This window comes from Crinia signifera, chromosome 3, assembly GCF_055691185.1.
Source record: "Crinia signifera chromosome 3, ASM5569118v1, whole genome shotgun sequence".
NCBI classification, from domain to species: Eukaryota; Metazoa; Chordata; class Amphibia; order Anura; family Myobatrachidae; genus Crinia; species Crinia signifera.
In genome coordinates this window covers 314,360,171-314,381,800 of record NC_139219.1, presented here as the reverse complement: position 1 = coordinate 314,381,800, position 21,630 = coordinate 314,360,171, and the positions used below count along the sequence as shown (strand labels likewise).

Genomic DNA, 21,630 nt, shown 5'->3' with positions numbered 1-21,630 from the left:
CGTCAGCCCCCCCACACTGCGGGACACTGCCGCCCGCGGGTGGGACAGCGGGACAGGCCCTGACAATCGGGACTGTCCCGCTGAAATCGGGACTGTTGGGAGGTATGCACACATACATACACAGCCCATCTATACACACACGCACAGTATACATATACACAGATATACACAGCCCAGACATATATACACACATAGTATACATACAGGCACAGCATGCACACACACAATGTACTGTAGTATACACAGAGCCCCCTCCCACACACATAGTATACATATACAAAGCCCCCCTATACACACACACACAGTATACTTACATAAAGCTGATAAACACACACCTTTATAACATAACAAAAATAAGCAGCCAGCATTATTAGACCAATACAATCACAATGTTTTATACCATCCCCCCTCCCCCTCTAAAACAAAGTCAGTGCTCATATAACATACAAACTCCCCTGTTCCAGCTCACCTGCCGCACATTTCAAACATCAGCATCAGGAAGTCCTCACTCCTCCTCACCCGGCCACTCGCTCCGGCCAGCAGGGCAGCCGAGAGGAATGCCGGGCCCCGGTAATTTTTTTGGGGTGTGGCCTAAGTGTGGGAGGTGTGGGCACCTCCCACACTTAGGCCACACCCCCAAAATGATTAGAGGAGGGGGAAAGAATTCTACAAACTGTAATCTCAGCAGCAGCACACACCTACAGCTTGTGCTGACAGCAGGCTCAGCATGACCTCTCACACTGTCAGTGAGACACTCATGCTGAGCCTGCTGTCAGCACAGCACATGCTGTAGATGTGTGTGCTGCTGTTGCTACCCGAGAGGGACAGAGGGGGAAGGGACGGGTCGGACCAGGGCTCCTGCGGGGCCCCTCCAGCAAGTCTGGGCCCAGGTAATTAGTACCCGCTCCCCCCCCTCTCGGCTGCCCTGCCGGCCAGCACTGTTTCAGTAATGCCTGGGAGGAGCTGTCTGTGCACTTCAGCTCCCCCTACAGGCAGCCAGGTTCCTCACTATGATGTGGTGTATCCTAATGCTATTCTGTGATGTCGGACCTTGCTGCAGTCGTGCGGGGGTGCCTGTCATTAGGAGGTGCCTGTGCACCCCCGGCACCCCCTGTGCGCACGCCTATGTGTAACAGTGTAATGTGGGCGAGGTGACATGTGGGAGATTGCTAGACTAATCAGGGAGAGAGGGAGATTGCTGCTATATCAGGGAGTCTCCTGCAGAATGCAGGAGGGGAGAAAGCTATGATGTAACAGTGTAATGTGGGCTAGGTGACATGATTGAGATTTCTAGACTAATGAGGGAGAGAGGGAGATTGCTGCTATGTCAGGGAGTCTCCTGCAGAATGCAGGAGGGGAGGTAACTAAGATGCAACAGTGTAATGTGGGCTAGGTGACATGAGGGAGATTGCTAGACTAATCAGGGAGAGAGGAAGATTGCTGTTATGTCAGGGAGTCTCCTGCAGAACGCAGGAGGGGAGGTAACTATTATGTAACAGTGTAATGTGGGCTAGGTGACATGAGGGAGATTGCTAGACTAATCAGGGAGAGAGGGAGATTGCTGCTATATCAGGGAGTCTCCTGCAGAATGCAGGAGGGGAGGAAACTATGATGTAACAGTATAATGTGGGCTAGGTGACATGAGGGACATTTCTAGAGTAATGAGGGAAAGAGGGATATTACTGCTATGTCAGGGAGTCTCCTGCAGAATGCAGGAGGGGAGGAATCTATGATGTAACAGTGTAATGTGGGCTAGGTGACATGAGGGAGATTGGTAGACTAATGAGGGAGAGAGGGAGATTGCTGCTATGTCAGGGAATCTCCTGCAGAATGCAGGAAGGGAGGTAACTATGATGTAACAGTGTAATGTGGGCTAGGTGACATGAGGGAGATTGCTAGACTAATGAGGGAGAGAGGGAGATTGCTGCTCTGTCAGGGAGTCTCCTGCAGAATGCAGTAGGGTTGGCAACTATGACAGTATACACACATTAAACCACATAGCATTGCACCAAATTACTAGGGCTACCAATATCTTCTTGAGCACAACATACTGTAGAGCTGAAACTTTACAATGCTCTGTGTCAAAGGTGGATACTGAATATCTCCCAGGGATTCCACAGTCATAAAACCTCTTAAAATAACAATATGACCATTGTTTATAGCCACAGCGTCCTAGAACTGTACATAACACAGCCACAAAATACAATGACAACACAGAGCGTGTCTCCAAGCTGAACTGTTCTCAGGAAACGGCCAAGTCCGGAGGACGCAGGTCCAACCGTGACTCAAGGCTGAAACGGAGCTGGATGGTCAGACTCGTGGCCCTTACATCACTGAAATTAAAATCTTTCATTCTGCCCCAGTAATGGGTGATTCCAACAATCTTGTTCTTGGAAGGCATTATATATCCACTTACGTTATACTATACCGCACCTGGACACAAGGGTTTGAAAAGAATGGCTGAGAGCCGTCACTTTTTTCCTGTGCACCAATAGCGGAGTGGAAGGAGAATGGAATCGGATTTCCATTAGAAAACAACGGACTGAGACCGGAGGGAACCATTGAATGGGCATAAAGGTTTCTGGTTCTGCTTTGGCAACAAGTGGCAAAGCTGGCATCAGGGCAGGGATGAGTAAACTATTTAGCAAAGTTTGCTGCAAATCCAATGGGCCTAAGTAAAAACCAGACCCGGACAAGACCCCGGAATGCCGGAACAGACACTACAATGCAGAGTTTAATGTCTGGTCCAGCATTCCAGGTACTTGTCCGGGTCCAGTGTTCCGTCCGGGGGGTGTCTTGTCTGGGGGGTGTCTTGTCTGGGGGGATGCCTGTGATAGCTTTCACCAGGGACATGGGGAAGTGCAGATTACACCCTCCCCGTGTGGTCCGGACCATTCCGATTTTTGCTACATGCCCGGACCATACAGGCAGGCTTTATTCTCCCCCTCCTCCTCTCCCTGGTGACAGCTGTCACATGAAGCCCCCCTGGACAGGACCACCCCCAGGACCGGACACTACAAGCTGTCCGGTCCGACATTCCGGAGTTTTGTCCGGGTCCGGTTTTTACCCATACCCAAATCCAATAGTACAGAAGCGTAGGTCACTATATAGGGCTGCAAATTCTTTTACATTGCAGGTTTACAGTCATTAGTAATAACAATTACAGAGCGCATGAGCAGAATATTATTTTTATACTAAAAAAGCTTTTATTTAAATGGTATAGATAGGTGAGTTTGGCAACTTTCATCTCTTTGTTTTACAAATCCATTATACAGCCTAATATGCAGGACACCATTACTTGCTGAAATCTTGAAATGATCAACGCATACCTACGGAGGGAGGGGTTGGGGGATGGCGAGCAGCTCACAGAGTGCTGGACATGCCACCAGAATGCTGAAAATGGGAGGTGTGGCTAGCAATCATGACATTCTCACAAAGGAAGTCCCCCTCTTACGAAGGTTACATCCTTTTTTCAGTGGTGTACCTTCACCGCACTCAGGAGCCCCGACTTGTCCTTACACAACCTTGAAAGATATGATCATAAACCTCAAACCACTGGGATAATTAAAGTACCACTTTCATGGGCCCATCTCTGCAGACATACATGCATGCCACTTGGACAATGTAAGAGTCTGTCATTATATATACAGGGCTATTTTTGTGCAGGCTCCAGCAGGAACTGTGGCCCTTATTCTAGTTCACTCTTTCTGACTAAATATTTCTCAGATGGACAAAACCATGTGCACTGCAGGTGAGGCAGGTGTTACTTGTGCAGAGAGAATTAGATTTGGGTGGGGTTTTACACCTGCCACACCTGCAGTGCACATGGTTTTGTCCATCTAAGAAATATTTTGTCAGAAAGAGTGAACTAGAATAAGGGCCACAGTTCCTGCTGGAGCCTGCACAAAAATAACCAAAATAGAAATAGCCTGCACAAAAATAGCCCTGTATATATATATAATATATAGAAATCACGTGTCACATGTAAATTCCTTGAAACAGGATCATCCCCTTTAAGCATCCACAGACGGGTAGTGCGATTAAAATCCACCAAATACTTACCTGCTCCAGCCGTTATGTTGTGTATGCCATCTGTTGCCCTTGCGGGCTCTTATACATTGGTAAGACCACATGCTCCTTCAAGGAGAGGATGGCTGCCCATCGTTCTTCGATTAAACTGGCTCTGAAAGGCACTGTTTCAGATCAACCGGTAGCGAGACATTTCAAGGAACATAAACACACTTTACCCTCTCTCCGATATTGGATGGTTAAACCAGTTGCAGCCAATCCAAGAGGCGGTGATCGCAATAAAACACTCCTGCAATAGTAAGCAGCCTGGATATATCGTTTAAATACGATTGCCCCTGCCGGGCTGAAGGAATACTTATCTCTGCATTGTTTTTTGTAATGGGCTAATGTGAATGTGCCTTTGCGGAATACTTTCACTTTGTTATTCATATCCGCTCAGTTAAAATTTTTGACTGTATATCTTACTACTTTAATGTGCCCTTGTCTCTCTACTCCCTGCTCCTTGTCCGTGATCCCCCATGATAATGTTATTATTACTAAGTGCACTGTAGTATGCGCATAATGTTCTTTGGGATACACACAGTGAATCGCTATGTCCCTGGTTTCATGGGTATGTTTGTTTATTATCAGGTTTCCATGGCAGCGCGTCTTGGCTGATGCGAGGTGCGCCTCTATGACGTCATCATCCATCGCATGCGCACAGCATCTATTCAGCGCCGACGAGCTGCGAACGAGCACGAACGAGCGCCGACGAGCTGCGCCGCGCGAACGTCCCGGCCTCCCAACTTCAAAAGTTGGGAGGTATGTATATATAACAGACATAGGGTCAGGGGGTAGTCCGCTAGCAGGCCGGATGGTCTTCTTGATGAGATGGCTTTTAGCTATGAAAAATAGTAATAGGGCGCAGAGAGTTGATATACAGGTATGAGTCAACTTGGTGTTTCAGAATGTTCCGGCCATGCTCAGCAGAGGCTTTGAAGTGAGGCTGGGAGTTACACAGAGGCGTCAGAGAGCCGCAATACAGTGCCTGTAAGCCGGAGAATGACGAACGTTTAAAATGTTTGTGAATGTATTGGACAGGTGATGCCTCAGAGTGGCAGGTTTGTGAGGACCCAAGGCACTAAGTTGTTGTTGCCACTGCTGTTGATCCAGCTCTGCGGGTGATCCAACTCAGTTCCTGCCCCTGATCTGTGTAAAGTTGGGTTCTCTGTTGGGCAACGAATGCCAAATAATACCTGCTCTTACACTCATGACTTCTGTGTCTTGGGGGTTTATTTATCAAAGCTTGGAGAGAGAGAGATTGAGTACTATGGGCCCGATTCGGACCTGATCACTGCTGAGCAAATTCACAATGAACAGGCGCGATGCCTCCTAGCGAAGAAATCCTGCTACTTCCTTCCCTGGCCGTTCGCAAGGCTATTGACAGGAAGTAGGCATCTGGGATTGGTAACCGGCCATTTAGTGCGAGTGTCAGGGAAAATGTAGGCGTGGCCAAGCGGTTTAGGGGAGGGTGTGTGATGTCTGCTCCAGGCTGGATATGCCTGTATTCATTGCAGCGGCTGAGAAGCCTGGAGTGGACACTGTCAGCAGTGCTTCGGGGGACGGGGACTGATCTCCACGTGATCAAGCCCAGCCCCCAGTATAACAAATACCCATGATTCGCTGGTCTACGAGGAGGGGATGGAGTTAAAAATCACACGATTTGCATAATTTGAACGGCAGAGCAGGGGGGTCCTGGGACATACATTACTTCGCTCAGCAGAGATCAGGTCTGAATTACCCCCTATATGTTCCGCTTCAAATTGTCACTTCACAGGATGTGGGGACGATTCATCGGTATCCGGTTGATAATGTTTAGATTGACAGTCACTAATGGTCCACAATGAGTAGGTTGACACCTAACAATGGCCGACATACACTAAGTTGACATGGACTGAAGGTCGACACAAGCAAAACGCTGACATGAACACGATCGACACAGGAAAGGGTCAACAAAAGTTGCGTATGATAAATGGTGCTCCAGCCAATCAGCTTGCTAGTACACTAAAGGAGCCCAGGGCAATGCCTGTGTGTCCAGTCCTACTCTGGATCTTCTGGCGGGATTTACTCTAGTCCCAGCTATAGTGTAATCTGGCCTTAAGGAGACTTACGGAGACTTCTCCCCACGGTGCTCCCTTGAGCCGCCAAGGACCACCCCGGGCAGCAGGATTGCATGCCGTCCTATTGCATGCGATATATATCGCATACAATCCCAGCTGAGCATGCCCAGTTCAGAAGCAATCCAGGAACTTGCTTCTGTAGCAGGGGCGACTCGAGGGGTCCGGTGCATTGCTCCAAAATACAGATACATCACCCAATGTATGGGGCCTTAAATCTGTGTCTTTCTGCCACATAATCTCTGTCCTGAACTTATTCTGTTTTTAACCGTGCATCTGCCTTGATCCTTTACCTCCCTATCAGTTCCCTGGGTTATCCAATTCCTATATCATGTGAGTCCTCGAAGATATTCCCCGAGGATAGGGCGGCTGCCCGAGGTGTCACTGATACCTGTGTTCTCCAGCAGTGCGTCTGGTGTCATGATTGTTTTAATAAAGGAAAATGGGCTCCCTTGTTTGAAAACTATATCCCCACCCCCACCGCCTTCTCCACCCCAAGTCCCAAAAAAAATTGAGTAAGAAAAATTATTGTAAAAGTGGGTTATATCATCTTCACAGTGTGGGGTTATTACAAAGCTGTGAGGGACGGAGAGAACCCCCCTTCTCCTTCAGTGTTACTTAATAATAATTAATAACAATCACAGCCAAAATTTTAACAGGAGCACCCTTGTTTGCAAGTAGACTCTCCCTTTTAAAATGAAGGTGCTCTGTTTATCCTGGAGCCACGGGGGCGAGATCAGAGCCACAAATGAACAAAGAGAAGCCTAACTTTTTCCTTGCTTGTTATGACATGACAACGTGCTCACACTGCTAGAGTGTTCTACAGTGTGTCTATGGGGTACACCCGTGACAAGGGTAGAAAATGGGGCAGAAGGTGTGACCCCTATACTTTCCCCAATCTCCCTGTGTCACATATGTTTTCCCATAGACACTTACATAGGAAAGGGGTAAGTAGGTACTCTTATGCACCGTACCCCTAAATTAATACAATGTCCCTGCCATAGAGGTATGTCTGATGGTTTACTAAGGGGGCTATACATAAGGAATGGATCTAAAGACCTGCGGAAAACTGATTCTGCTTCTTAATGTGTCATATAATAACGTAATATATTGCAGCGGTGGCTAAACCTGTCCTCAAGATCTACCAACAGCTCATGTGTCTCAGACAACCTGTGGATCTATAGTAGGAATGAATGCAGCAGGTTTGAAAATGTGACAGTTAGTAATGTCTACTGCTGTGCACCAGCTAGGTGATCTGGGGAATGTGACAGTAATGACTACAGCTGTGCACTGATCTGGGGAATGTGACAGTTAGTAATGACTGCACCTGTGCACCAGCTAGGTGATCTGGGACATGTGACAGTTAGTAATGACTACACCTGTACACCAGCTAGGTGATCTGGGACATGTGACAGTTAGTAATGACTACAGCTGTGCGCCAGCTAAGTGGACTGGGAAATGTGACAGTTAGTAATCACTACAGCTGTGCACCAGCTAGGTGATCTTGGGAATGTGACAGTTAGTAATGACTACAGCTGTGCACCAGCTAGGTGGTCTGGAAAATGTGACAGTAAGTAATCACTACAGCTGTGCACCAGCTAGATGATCTGGGGAATGTGACAGTTAGTAATAACTACAGCTGTGCACCAGCTAGGTGGTCTGGGGAATGTGACAGTAATGACTACACCTGAACCCCAGCTAGGTGATCTGGGAAATGTTACAGTTAGTAATGACTACAGCTGTGCACCAGCTAGGTGATCTGGGGAATGTGACAGTTAGTAATGACTACACCTGTACCCCAGCTAGGTGATCTGGGAAATGTTACAGTTAGATGCAAAACAGAGGGGGGTTTGCAGGTGCACTATGCAATCATTACTGCTAACATATATTCCTTTTATAATTTATTTCTGAGGATGTTAGCATACATTTGGCCAAATATATCTACCTGCTCACCACGTTAAGGTCTCCTCAATAGAGCAGGTCCCTGCGTAATAACCCCTGTTTTGCATATAACTAAAAATCTCAGCAAGGTAGCACCTCTCATTACAGGGTGTGCAGTCTAGGCCCCCCCCTCTTTCCATAGTCTATATTGTGTATCCGTACACACCTGAAGCCTGAGATTGCTTCTGCCTAGATTAGCAGCCCCCCCCCACCACCCTCAAATGTTTTTAAGCAGGGACTAGCAATGACTGCACAACTGTGATGAAGGCATAATTCCAAGTAAGTCCTAATAATCTATAAATGTCAGTTTTCTTGGGGTAGTTGTCTGGGTGCGGGTCCCCTTGAGCTTGTCTGGCTGGACCACTACAGGGCAGATTTGGAAAACGTGGACCATTGGTAGATCTTGAGGACCGGTTTGGATCTGTTAATATCATTGGTGTAACTAAATGACATCATACTCTCTTAGGGCGGGATGTATCAACATACATCGCCGCCCTTCGCACGGCAGCCGCCGCGATGCTACCGCATATGTACTAACATATGCGGCCAGCATCGGGCTGCGGTAACGGAGACCCCCGAGATACCTGTGATGTGGGCTGCGGGGGGTCTCCGTCACCTCCCGGCGACTGCCAGCGTCCCCCTGCGTCTCCTCCTCCCCCCTGAAGCCGGATGTCCTCCCGGCTGTCACACCAGGGGGAGGAGGAGGTTAAAGGAGGACGGGAGGGGGGGGGGGGCAGCGCGTGGACGGCATACGGCAGGCGGCGAAAGAAGGCCATAGGCTTCTATAGGGTATCACCACCCTCTGGGTGGCGAAACCCTGGCCAGCGAAAACGGGGCGAACCGGTGATGATACATAGGAAAATGCGGTAAAACGGGGGTTTTACCGCATTTTCCCTTTAGTACATCCCGCCCTTACATTTCCAATCTGTCTAGAGTTACAAGTTCAGAACAAATCTACATAAATAATATACAAGAACTGCTTTTAGTTTTAGTAGTCACTTCTGAAAAAAACACAAATTGCTATTTGTAAGACACTGCATCCAAATGTACTGTAATTCTGTTTTATCAGTTAGACCTTTGTACAACCAGTTTAATGCAGTAGACTAGCATTTTACCTTGCGGCACACTCAATAAGAGTTTCAAATTGCCAAGGCACACCATGAGATCCTTACAGGGCAAAACACATTGGCCCCCACAAGAAAAAAAAAAAAACAACTATTGGCTCCCATATAAAAAAAACAATCACACTGGTCCCCACAGGTAACAGAAATACATTGGCCCTTTACATGAAAAGAAGAGACCAGTAATGCCCCTTTCAGACCGCACAAATTAAACTGTATATTGCCGTTTCTTTACCGTTTCAAAACGGTAATATGTGCGGTCTGAAAGGTCCAGAGTGAATTTACCGTTTTAAAATAACCGGTATTTTAAAACGGTAAAAAAGCAGGGTCCTACACGTTTCAGACCCGTTTATTTTGTGGTCTGAAACGGTACCCAGGCAGCAGTGAGCACTATTGGTCCCCAGTGCTTGCATATTTAATGAGCCTGCCGCTAATTACATATGCGCATATGTAATTAGCCGATAATTACATATGCGCATATGTAATTAGCCGGCTCGTTAAATATGCACTGCGCTGGTTCAGAGGGACCAGCGCAGAGGGGACCTGGCTCAGAGGGGGACCCCCCCCCCCCCCAGTGTGTTTAAGAAAAACCCTGTGCCTTACGATCCCTGCTGTCGGCTCCTGTTCCTGTCGGCTCCTGCTGCTTATAAAAAAAAAAAGCCCTATTGGTTGGGGGGGTGGGGGGGCGGCGGGTGTTAACTGTAACACGCTGCCACACAGCGTGTTACAGGGGGGGGGGGGGGTTGCTGAAGACCGCACTGGCTTTGATCCTGTATTTGGAAAGTTTCCAAAAACGGGTCTGCCAGTGTCAAAAAACGCCACTTAAACGGTAATATCCCGTTTAAGAGATGCGGTGTGAAAGGGGTTTTACCTGGCAGACCCGTTTTTAGAAACGTTTCAAAATACCTGGTCAAAGCCAGTTTTGCGGTCTGAAAGCAGCATCAATAATAGTTGAATCTGTTAGAATGTTAGAGGGCGAGATTCTCTATCACAGAAATGCGGTAAAAACCCCGTTATCTGGGTTTTTACCGCATTTCTGTATTCTCTAACCCCCCTTCGCAGTGTCACCGCTGCGGAGGGAATCGCCAGCAAAAGCTGGCGGTTTCCTGCAGAAGCCTATGGGCTTCTTACCGCAGCGCTGTGTGAGGGATCCGTCACGGATCCCTCCCAGCATGCCCCGCGGCCGAAGCGTCGGTCTGCGCATGCGCAGATGGACTCCCGGGTCATAGACCCGGAAGTCCAGCAACGGCGCCGCATCGCAAGGGACAGCTCTTATCGCAAGAGCTGTCCCTTGCGTTAATGACCGCATATTTTAGAGAATATGCGGTCATTAGAAATGCGAATGCCGGCGATACTGGGCTGCGGATTTTAGAGAATCCCGCCCAGAATCTGTTAGATCTGGGGAAACACTTGAGAAAGCTCAGGCACAATGGTTGAAAAGCAATGATTTAGAATGTTGATATCGCTGTTAAGGGTGCCGGACGGTGTCCCGACAGTCGGACCTCTGTACCACACCCGCTGTTAATGCTGGCTAACAAAGGAGACATAATTACTACTATAATACATGACACAAGTGGGGAGATAATACACATAAGTCTACCAGAGGTATAGCCTAAAACCTGGTTTACTTAGGATACTTAAGTAAAGAATCTGAGAACACTTACACCTCTTTTATACCTAAAAGCAGTGCTATTTTTTAGCACGAACCAGCAGGAACTCAGTTCCTGAACCTCTTATTAAATATGACAACATCAGGAACTGAAAAATGTACTTTCCATAAGATACGTTTTATTTTAAAGTCCCCTGTGAGTGCCTTTGTTTCTAAATACAATATATTCATCTATCTCTCCCTCCCTCTCTCTATTATATATATTTTTTTTTATTTAATTGATCAACCCCAGACCTGGAGTTCCTGGACCTATTTTTCCAGAAAAATAGTACTGCCTAAAAGCATGGTCGCAATTGGGATTTTAGACCGAGCTGCAAGACGGGGGTGATGTCATCGGGGTTAGGTCCTGGGCTGGCGCTGAAAGGTGAGCGCATCTCCCAGCGCCACTTTACCATTGCAGTGAAAACCCAGGTTACCCGTTTACACTGCCCCACTACCTTTTTTTCTTATTTTTTCAGTGCCCCATTTACACTGACACTGACCCGGGTCCACGAGGCAAAATCCCTGGGTTCTTGCCTTGCTGTAAAAGGGTTGTTACTTCAACTTTGGCAGATAGTTATCACACTCTAATCTACGGTTAGTGTAGGGGTTACTGAGATCAATTTCTGTCCAAGGCACTTGGTGTGGAGTTTATATGTGCTCCCATATTTGCAAGGGTTTGCTCCTACACATGCTATTAGGTTAAGCGGCTTCTGACAGAAAATAACTCTAGTGTGCGTGCACATGTAGTAGGGGAAAGAGGGTGATAAATCTATGTGTAATTGATAACATTGCACATTGCACAGGCCCCCAACTGCCATTTTTCAAACACGTGTCAGTTAGGAGCTCATTGGCTGGAGCGAAATTTAGCCTAAGCAATGAGTTTTATCCTTCACAGCGAGTTTTATCACTCGTTTATAAATGAGCTCCACAAAATGTAAAGCTCCACAGGGACAGTGACTAAGGCGAATGACGCTGCAGCATATGTGTGCGCTATAGAAATAACTTAATAAATAAAACCCTACAAACTGGTGACAAAAACCTTAGAGAAATAGCTGATCAGTGCTGTTGAATTCAGTCATAAACTGATGCAATAAAATATAAACCAATATACAGTAACACAAATCACAGGAACATAGAGACACAGCACAGACAACGCTAAACCCATGGTATGTCCAGTAGCCGTCTCCAGTATATAACATTGGTGCAGCCGCACTTACCTCTCTAGTGTTATTTTGTCAGATGTTTTTGGAGGTTTGTAGTCCCTGGTTGTAGGTACTCCAATAAGCCACACATGTTTAATAATAATCCACAGAAAGTCTGTAACCCATCTTTCCAATGTCAGTGTGTGAGAGCTCCGGGCTGATGGCTGAGTGTCAGTAAAATGGTGTGCTCTGCTGAGCGTGGAGTAGAGAAGAATCTATACACATTTACTGACATGACTTCCTGATGACGCGCTCCCTCTCGCTGAAGAATGTACCAGGCAGAGAGTCCCTCAGTTTTCACCTACTTACAGTATGCACGCTTAAAGTGGAATAACTTGTTCTTGCGTCCTTTAGATTAGTCTTTCCTAACAAAAGGTGAAATCGCTGAGCAAGATCTCTGTCTGGATGTACAGGTCTTGCTGGATTTACTTAGATGGTCACCAGACATACCGGGGGAAATTTACTAAGAATACCATACTTCGTATTCGTATTCTTAATAGGAATGAATAGGAATGCATATGGCTGAAACAGAAAATTCGTGTTCCGGAGGGTAATTTACAAAGCAGTCAAATACAACTGCTTTGTAATCCCTGATGGCGTATTCATTCGTATTAGCGGGCGTAGTACGAATTTGTCTAGGCAGTCTGCACGGATTAGTCAGATCCGTGCAGGCTGCAGTGTGTAAAAAAAAATATAGAAAAATAAATAAATAAAACGGCGTGGGGTCCCCCCCCCCACAGCCGTAACCAGCACCAGGCTGAAAGAGCCGAGGCTGGTATTAAAAAATCATGAAACCGGGCAAATAGGGCTTCGCTGATTTTTTAAAACCAGCTCCAGGGCAGGGGCTGGTTCCCAAAATATGGGGGACAAAATGACTAGGGGTCCCCCGTATTTTAAGAACCAGGTCCAACCAGCCAGCAGGGTAATGCCACAGCTGGGGGGAGACTTTTTGTACAAGTCCCCCCGGCCAAAGCATTCATCCCTACCGACCAGTCAGCCTGGCCAGGGGTCCTGGGGAAGTGGGGACCCCCCCAAGAGAAGGGGTCCCCCCCCTCCAGGACTTACCTGGCCAGGCTGAAGCCTGGTGCTGTCCTCGATGCCCCTGGGCGGTGGGCATCGAGCTGATTGAAGTGTAAAAAATAGAAAAAAAAACTGTTGTCTTATACTGTGAAACTATGAGTCCCAGCAAGCCTCCCCCACCTGCTAGAACTTGGAGAACCACAAGTCTCAGCATGCGGGCATTAAAGGGCCAGTAAAAGAAATAGTTAAATAAACACACACTGACACACATGAAAAATAAAAGTTTAATACATACATTACACATACATACTGATACTTACCTTTCTTGAGCCCGTAGGTAGGTCCCAGGGTCCAGGGTCTGGGACTCCATGATCCGGGGTCCAGGCTCCAGGGTCCAGGATCCGAAGAAATCCATTTGGGGACCTGTGGAAGGAAATCCTCCGGCGAAGATCACGTCCTCGTCTGTCCGACGTAGTCCAGGTCTTCAGAAAATAAAAAAACACGTATGGTCCGGCTGGTACCCGCACACTAATAGGAGAGACGCTGAAGTTTCATCTTCAGCGCCTCTCCTCCGAATTATTCTATTGGGCGCCTAGCGGCCAATCAGGAGCCGAGAAATTATTTTGCATGGTGATTCCTGTCGTATACAGTCGATGGTGTATTCATTCGTATTTGAAAATACAAATACGAATGTCCCATCAGTACGAATGTGAATAATTGTATTTTTGGCACAGTAAATGCCAAAAATACAAATACGCCCCCAAAAATCTTATTTTACTATGAAAATACGATTTTTTTTAACAAATTTAGCTTAGTAAATTTCCCCCACCATATCACTATTAGAGGGTCATTCAGACCTGCTCGCTAGGCTGCACATATTCGCTGCCTAGCATAGCTCCGCCCCAACAACCGTGAAGCCCGGACCCCACATTATGATTGGCCCACAGGCCATTCAGTCAAAGAAAATGGATGACCATTGATAAATAAAACTATTGATGGTCACCCATCACATAGGCCCTTATTCTGATTGACGCGGACTTTACCGCATACTTTCGGATCGCGTCTTTTCGGCGTCTGCGCATGCGTGGAGAACGCAACGCGCATGTGCCACGCCTTGACTCCGTACCAGTTCGGCCAAATCCCGTACAAAACTGTTCCCCGCAATCAGTCGGGAAATATGGGCGTATTATGGGCGTCATGCGGAATGTCACATGGGCGTAGTTTCAAAGTGGGCAAAACGGGGCGGAAACATGGGCGGACACGGGGGAGTACACTTATGTTGGGGGGCGTACATTCGGATAGCACTCCGAATGCACGCGATCAAAAAGGGAAGAAATGTGCGGTGTCCACAAGTGTACTATTGCTTTGCGGACACCACTCGTTCATGCGGTAGGCGAACGTACCGCCTAATGACTACAAGCATTAACACCTGAACCCAATAGAATCTACTCCTTTACTCATTACTCACTAATAGGCCGCTTGTCAGTGCTTTAATTGAAACCATTGCTGCTTCAAGGAACCCTTACTAAACACCCACATATGCTGTACTTGTCAGACACTTTAAAACTGCTAACAATGGACATGACTGAATATTAATACTAGCAATACACATGTGTATTCGACATGTACTCATGAAACCACACATTTTTGGGTAAAGTAAACAAATTTATTTCTATACATGTCACAGTCAATGCCACTGTGATGCAATGACCAAAAAATACAAAATCCAAAAAAGAAACAACATGGCAGGAATGTAGCAAAATAAATAATAATACAAAACAAATATAATTGCACACAGATGGACTCCAGCACCTCCTATGTGCCACTGCACATGCAGCCAGTGGGAGATGAGGATGCTGCTGGCCCTTCTACAGCAGGGCAACCTGCACCTGACCATTCTACAGCAGGGCAACCTACACCTGGCCCTTCTGCAGCAGGCCAACCTGCAGCTGGCTCATATGCACCATCAGCAGAATCATTTTGAACACAACCGGCGACTTCACAAGATAGTACCATGGCCATCACTTCAAGTACAGCTGACAGTAATGGCAGGCAAAAGAGGGCAACAGGGGAACCAAAAAGGGCATATGAAGCAAGGGCTCATCTGGTTACCCTCAGCACGTGATTGGACACAAGAAGCTGACACACACAGCACAATGGAAGATTTGGGACCACATAACGGTGGAGATTAATGCAGCCACAAGTTCATTTGCGACCACGTTTGGCCTTGGTAGGCTCCTTGGCCTGTGCAGCAGCTCTTCGGGGACGGCCAGATGCTGGGGCAGGTGGAGCAGATGATGTTGAGGGGTTGGCTGGTCTACCCCTCCTGCCAGCAGGGAGTGTTGCCGGTGGTAATGCACCAGAAACGGATGACATTAGGACCCTGTTGCTGGTAACCAGCTCCACCATAAGCTCATTATGGTGGAGGAGGAGATCATTTTGGCGGGTGGCTTGCTCGGCCAGCACCTGAGCACTTGCAGCCATGGCCTGATGTGACTCAGCCATGGCCTGCATGCTCACAGCGATGGCCTGCTGGGTGCTGACCAAGCTCGCCAGGATCTCCTCGGTCCTATGCATCCGTTCTGATGCCAAGTCTCCCTGCTGGTTGATGTCCCCAAGCATCTGGGCCAAGGCGGCCAAATCGGCTTGGGCCGATGGCTGCTGCTGCACAGGCCTACCACTGGGGCCAGGTGGCACGGACTCCTCCACCTCCTGAGCAGAGTCGTCACCAAGCGGTGGGGTGTCTGTGGAAAAAGATAAACACAATTAGGAGACATTCTAAGATAATTACTTGCACAAGTTTATGGCATGACCAATATTTACCTTCCAGAAAAGACGCAAACACTTCAGCTGGGGCCTCGCTATCCATCGTGCTCACCCCCCTGATCTCCTCAACTGATATACAGCTCTCGGCCATCAACTCCAGGGGGGTGAGCTCTAGCCCTGATGGCATGGGCCCGGCCCCAGATGTCTGGCTGTGTTCCCACCGCTTGGTCATCTTCCTCTTCAGGTTGGTTTTGAAGTCCTGCCACCTGCAATGTAAGTTGACATATTAATACATGTCACTCCAGATGTTAGCTGTTGCAGCCATTGCTCTGTGCTACATATTACGACATGTGATTAATGTCCAAAAGATAATATTACATGCAACTATGATATCCACCGTTACAATACACATTCACAATCACCCTACTCTAACTCTCACCGAAATAACATGGCAATAATGTATGTGTATCGTAACAACCTCACGGGCCATTTGCAAAATCCATCTAAGCATGAATTCAATCATTACTTGGCTATTACTGGGCACATGTATCACAAAACAACTTGCCTCTTCTTCACATGGTCCGTCTCACGAACTTGTGGCGCTACTTCATTAATCTCTGCCGTTATCTGTTCCCAAATCTTCCATCTGCGTGTGTGTGTCAGCTTCTCCGATGGACACTCAATCCAATCACGTGCTCGGGGAACCAGGATGGCAAGCTCCTGTGCTTCATATGCCTTATTTCTTGTAGTTGGTTCCTCTGTTGCCCTGGCTCTCCCCTTGCCACGTCCTTGGCCACGCCCCCTGTCACGTGTCGCTGCACTTGAAGTGCTGGCCATGGTACTACCTTGTGAAGTCCCCGGTTGTGTTCCAAACAATTCTGCTGATGGTGCATATGAGCCAGCTGCAGGTTGGCCTGCTGCAGAAGGGCCAGGTGTAGGTTGCCCTGCTGTAGAATGGTCAGGTGCAGGTTGCCCTGCTGTGGAAGGGCCAGCAGCCTCCTCATTACCCACTGCCTGCATGTGCAGTGGCACATAGGTGGTGCTGGAGTCTAGATGCTCAAAAAGTTGCTGCAGCTCTGGGTCCACCTCTGGTTGTGATCCAGACATGTTAGCAACAACATTGTCACCTTCTAATACACCTTTATATACTGTTTGTGTATCCTGTTTGGCGGACATCAGCGGCAGCTGCGTTCCGTGCGTGAGCGTACGTCGCTGTTTTTTCGCGCCGCATACGGTGGCGGAAATTCCATTGTGTAAAACCTGGCGAAAGTTCTACATGAAATACTGGTCACCAATGCTAACATTGCATAGAATCTTCTGATACACCTGTGACTATTGCACAATACACATGCTATTTGCTAGCATGACATGACATTTGATTCATGACTACTGTGGTATTGTGGCGTTTGATTGCAAGCTAAAAGTAGCCCAATCCCTTAGATAATCCAGGCCACAAGTCATGCAATACTCATCTCTACTGTTATAGACCACACATGTGAGAGGCCTATAAATAGTGACTTGCTGCTAGAATCATTTGTCTCCAGATCTGGACTTGTCAGGGTCTAAGGTAAGCTCTTCCATGCTCCTTGTAGATATGATATCCATTAACAATGTAAGTGTATGAATGTATGCACCATTGCCTCACTGACTACAGATTGTTGGGCCAGCAAAGTGCGTGTAGCATTATTGCAACATGTCACATGTTCACTATTTCACTCACAGGTCTTAAACCTGTGTGGGTTCATCTATTGCAGGACAACATGTCCCAGCAATAGATGAAATGTCTCATAGTACATGATGTCGGCAAAAAATGCTGACACCTTTATCTGTGTGTTTTGGACGGTGTGTATTGAGTTCATATTATTGTGTCATCATTATAGAGTCAAATGGATCTGAGGGATTTCACGGGGCGGCCATCTATTGTACGTATTGAAGGCTACAAATCTATTTGTAGTGGGATATGGCCATTATGTGCATAGGTGCATCAGTATTTATGTTCATTTCTTTATAGGTTGCTGAAGCAATGATGCGCTACATGGAGAGGAGGCTAAGGGCACTTGCGGCTCTCCCCACTCGTCGGCCAAGGAGGCCAGGACGTGCTAGAATCTATCGCACACGGGTGACTCTGTTTGCTATGCCCGATGATGAGGTACTTACTAGGTACCGGTTACCGCCACATGTAATTCTGGATCTGCTCACCTTAATTCAGAGCGATCTGGAACCTCTACACGGGATCACGACAGCAATTCCGCCTCACACACAGCTGCTGGCGGTGTTGCATTTCTGCGCCTCAGGATCATTCCAACAAGTAGTGGCAGTACTTGCTGGAATATCTCAGCCGGCCTTCTGCCGAATCCTGAGGCGTGTGACGTCGGCCATGTTCAGGCGCAAGGGGCACTTCATGGCCATGACATTTGCCACCGAGACCCTGCGCAGAAGCCAGCAGGCCTTCCATCAAATTGCTGGCTTCCCTAATGTGATAGGGGCTGTGGATGGCACCCATGTACCATTTGTGCCTCCATCTCGAAGTGAGAAGATATATAGGAACCGCAAATTGTTCCACTCACTGAACGTGATGGTGGTATGTGGCCCATCCATGGAAATTCTCGCCTTCAACTCGAAGTTTCCCGGAAGTGGCCATGACTCTCATGTCATCCGACAAACCGGGATATGGCAAAGACTCCAAGAGCTGGAAGGCCGTGATGCGTGGGTTCTGGGTGACTCCGGTTACCCATGTACGCCCTGGCTACTTACGCCGTACAGCTCCCCAGCACCGGGCCCACAGGAGGCATTCAATCGGGCGCATGTTGCCACCAGGCAAGTGGTGGAGCGCTCAATTGGCCTTTTAAAAGGTCGATTTAGAGTGCTCCACCGCACTGGTGGTGACTTACAATATGCGCCTCAAATGGTGTCGAGGATCGTGGGCCTGTGTATATTTTTCCACAACATTGCTGTGCGGCGTGAGATACCCTTTGATGAGTGGGAGGTACCATCTGAGCCGCAAGATCCGCCCATGCGCCCATCCCGCGCCCCTGAATGCCGGAGGGGATACCAGCTGCGGGACTCTGTGGCGCAAAGATACTTCAGGTACATGTTATCGAGTTGACAGAACACACCAATTTTAGTCAAAATCAGCCCTTCAAATAAGTACAGTGTGTTAGTTGTCAGTGTTACAAAACTAAAATTAGCCAGCCTGCCCTCCTAATGGCAAAGAAATAGGAGATATTTATCATATGTGCTTAGTTTTGGGGGAAGTTCAATATAGGTGCTAATTATTATACCTTGTACAAGGGATCTTATGTGTTTGTTATATCTTCATTATTGTAGTTGATACTATCCCTGATGACTGGTGAGTACATTGATTTATTCTCTAATGTGTTGGGGATTTTTTCCTGTGTTGATGTATGATTTGTTTGCAGATATATATATATATATATATATCTATATATATGATATTTGAATGTATTCACATGTTTCAACATTTCAAGGAGCAGGCAGCCAGGCAGGCAGGCAGGCACCCAGGCAGGCAGGCAGGCAGGCAGGCAGGGCTGGTGTATAATGCTGGTCTCAGGATACCTGCAAGTATGTGTATGTGTCTTTTACACATAAATGTACGCATACACATAGATGCATAGAGTAAGTAATGCTAACTACAGCTATGCGTTGCTAAGCTATAGCACGCGTTGCTTGGCGGAGCGAGGCGTCATTGGATTTGCTAAGTGCATACACACTGTGTTTTATATATATCAGATTTGTTCATTGCCATACATCAGCACTACTGTTTTTAAGGCATGCGAATTTGTCACCATTTGTGTTGGCGCAGAGACGCTGTTCATGTAAAGATGAACAATAAAGTTATTAACACAAATAACTGTGATCAACCAATGCCACCACCTGATTGGTTGATAGATGCCATTGTTAACATGGCGGAGACACGAAGGGCAGACCCCTTTACACATGCGGAGCTGAGGGTTCTGGTCTCCGTCATGGAGACAAGGCTGGGCCGTGCGGGGCCCTTTATCACTAACCGCCATAAGCGGAGGGCCTATGCTGCGGCAGGGCGCCGTATTTACGCCCGCACTCGGGTGCGGAGGTCCCTCGGGCAGCTCGAGAGGCGGTGGTCGGACCTCCGCAGGCGCCAGCCCCAGCTGTTGCAGCAAATCAGGGGCGAAATTGCTGATTGTGAGTATTTTAGCTATGAAATTTCGCACTTACAACATAGCATATATAAACAATAACAGGTGTCTCATGATAAGTGGGTGTCCATGGGTTTAAAAGTCCATAGACTGTTATGTGTGCTTCTTCCTGGTTAACATGCAGTCATGTGGCTTTTATATGTAATGACATAGCATTGAGGATTCTGATGCATACAATGTGCCAGATCTAATATGTGTTACACATTGATAAATGCCAGGGTTGTAATGTTTGAACAAATTACTAACAATCACATAATAATTTAAATGTCACATTTTTGAGTCCATTAACAGTAAGGAGCTACTTGCCTGCATCGTTTGCCATCATTATCACCCTTCCATGTATGTCTTGTTATGGATTAATACATGTGCCCCAATGACCCGACATTGACCATGATTTTTTTTTCTACCACACAGCACGAGCCCGAGCCCGACAGGCCCGTGAAGAGGCCGAGCCAGCCCTGGCCCAGGAGGAGGCCCAAGACCCTGAGGAGGAGGTGGCGGCAAGGGTGGAGGAGGAGGAAGTGGAGGAGGAGGAAATGTTGGAGGAGATGGTGGAGGAGATGGTGGAGGAGGTGGTGGAGGAGGAGGAGGTGCCTGAGGAGGTGGTGGTGGAGGAGGTGGAAGAGGAGTTGGTGGCAGAGGAGGAGGTGTTGGTGGCGGAGGAGGAGGTGGAGGAGGAGGTGGTGGTGGTGGAGGAGGAGGTGGAGGAGGAGGAGGTGGAGGAGGAGGTGCTTGTGGCGGAGGAGGTGGACGTGGTCATGGTGGCAGAGGAGCTGGCGGAGGAGGGGGCTGAGGAGGCCACGGTTGCCCCAGAGGATTCCGATTCCGAGGGGGAGGAGGCGTGCCAAGCCCCGGAGTCCCAGCAGATCGGTATGTTTACATAATGCATCATTCATGAAGTAGTTGTACTGGTATTTGTTATGTAGCACTGGTGATTAAAAATTTTGTTCCAATACTATTCATATAGACCCCAAAGTGGGTAGCTACAGATACAGGTACGGGTTAGATGGGGTGTCCAAGGCATCCCTTTCATCCAGGACACCTCTCAATTACACAGGTTTGTGGGATGGGTTGGAGCTCCATTTTGACTGCCACATAACCGTTGTAGTTAAACAGGATCCTGGAGTAAAGGGATGAGTGGATCATTTGTGGATTAAATTCACCTGCTGCAATCGTAGATTATGACCCATCAAATAGTGGAATCTATATTGTTGGTGAATGTTATTTATAAACTCTAGGATGTATGCTATAAATGGAGTATGGCCCGGCCTACCTTGGAATGGAGTCAGAAGTTGCCAGTGTCCCAGGAGCCTCCTCTACCTAAACACCCCCTGTAGTTCAGATTGTTTTTTTGCCCTCACAGAATTGTAGGTTGGTTTAGACAGAATTATGATTTTGAGGATGTGTACTGTGCATTCCTGACATTTGCATAACTCCCATGCCACGAACCATCACTGAACTTAGACTGAGCAGATTGTGACAAGTTCTTATTGACGGAGGCCATGACATGCTTGTCATTGGTTAGTCATGGGTGGGTTGTGACTGAGA

The 21,630-nt window shown here is 47.6% G+C and overlaps 1 protein-coding gene across 3 annotated transcripts in view; it reads right to left on the bottom strand.

Moving 5' to 3' along the window:
- Positions 1-21,630, bottom strand: part of LOC146064792 (adhesion G protein-coupled receptor F5-like) — a 199,314-nt gene that overhangs the window by 93,862 nt on the left and 83,822 nt on the right. Inside the window, exon 1 of one of the 3 annotated variants that reach the window (XM_083178665.1) lies at positions 12,116-12,195. The exons of the other annotated variants lie outside the window; for them this stretch is intronic. The gene's annotated coding sequence lies outside the window, so the exon portion shown is untranslated. Of the gene's footprint in view, positions 1-12,115; positions 12,196-21,630 lie in introns of those variants that run through there. 3 annotated transcript variants of the gene reach the window in all.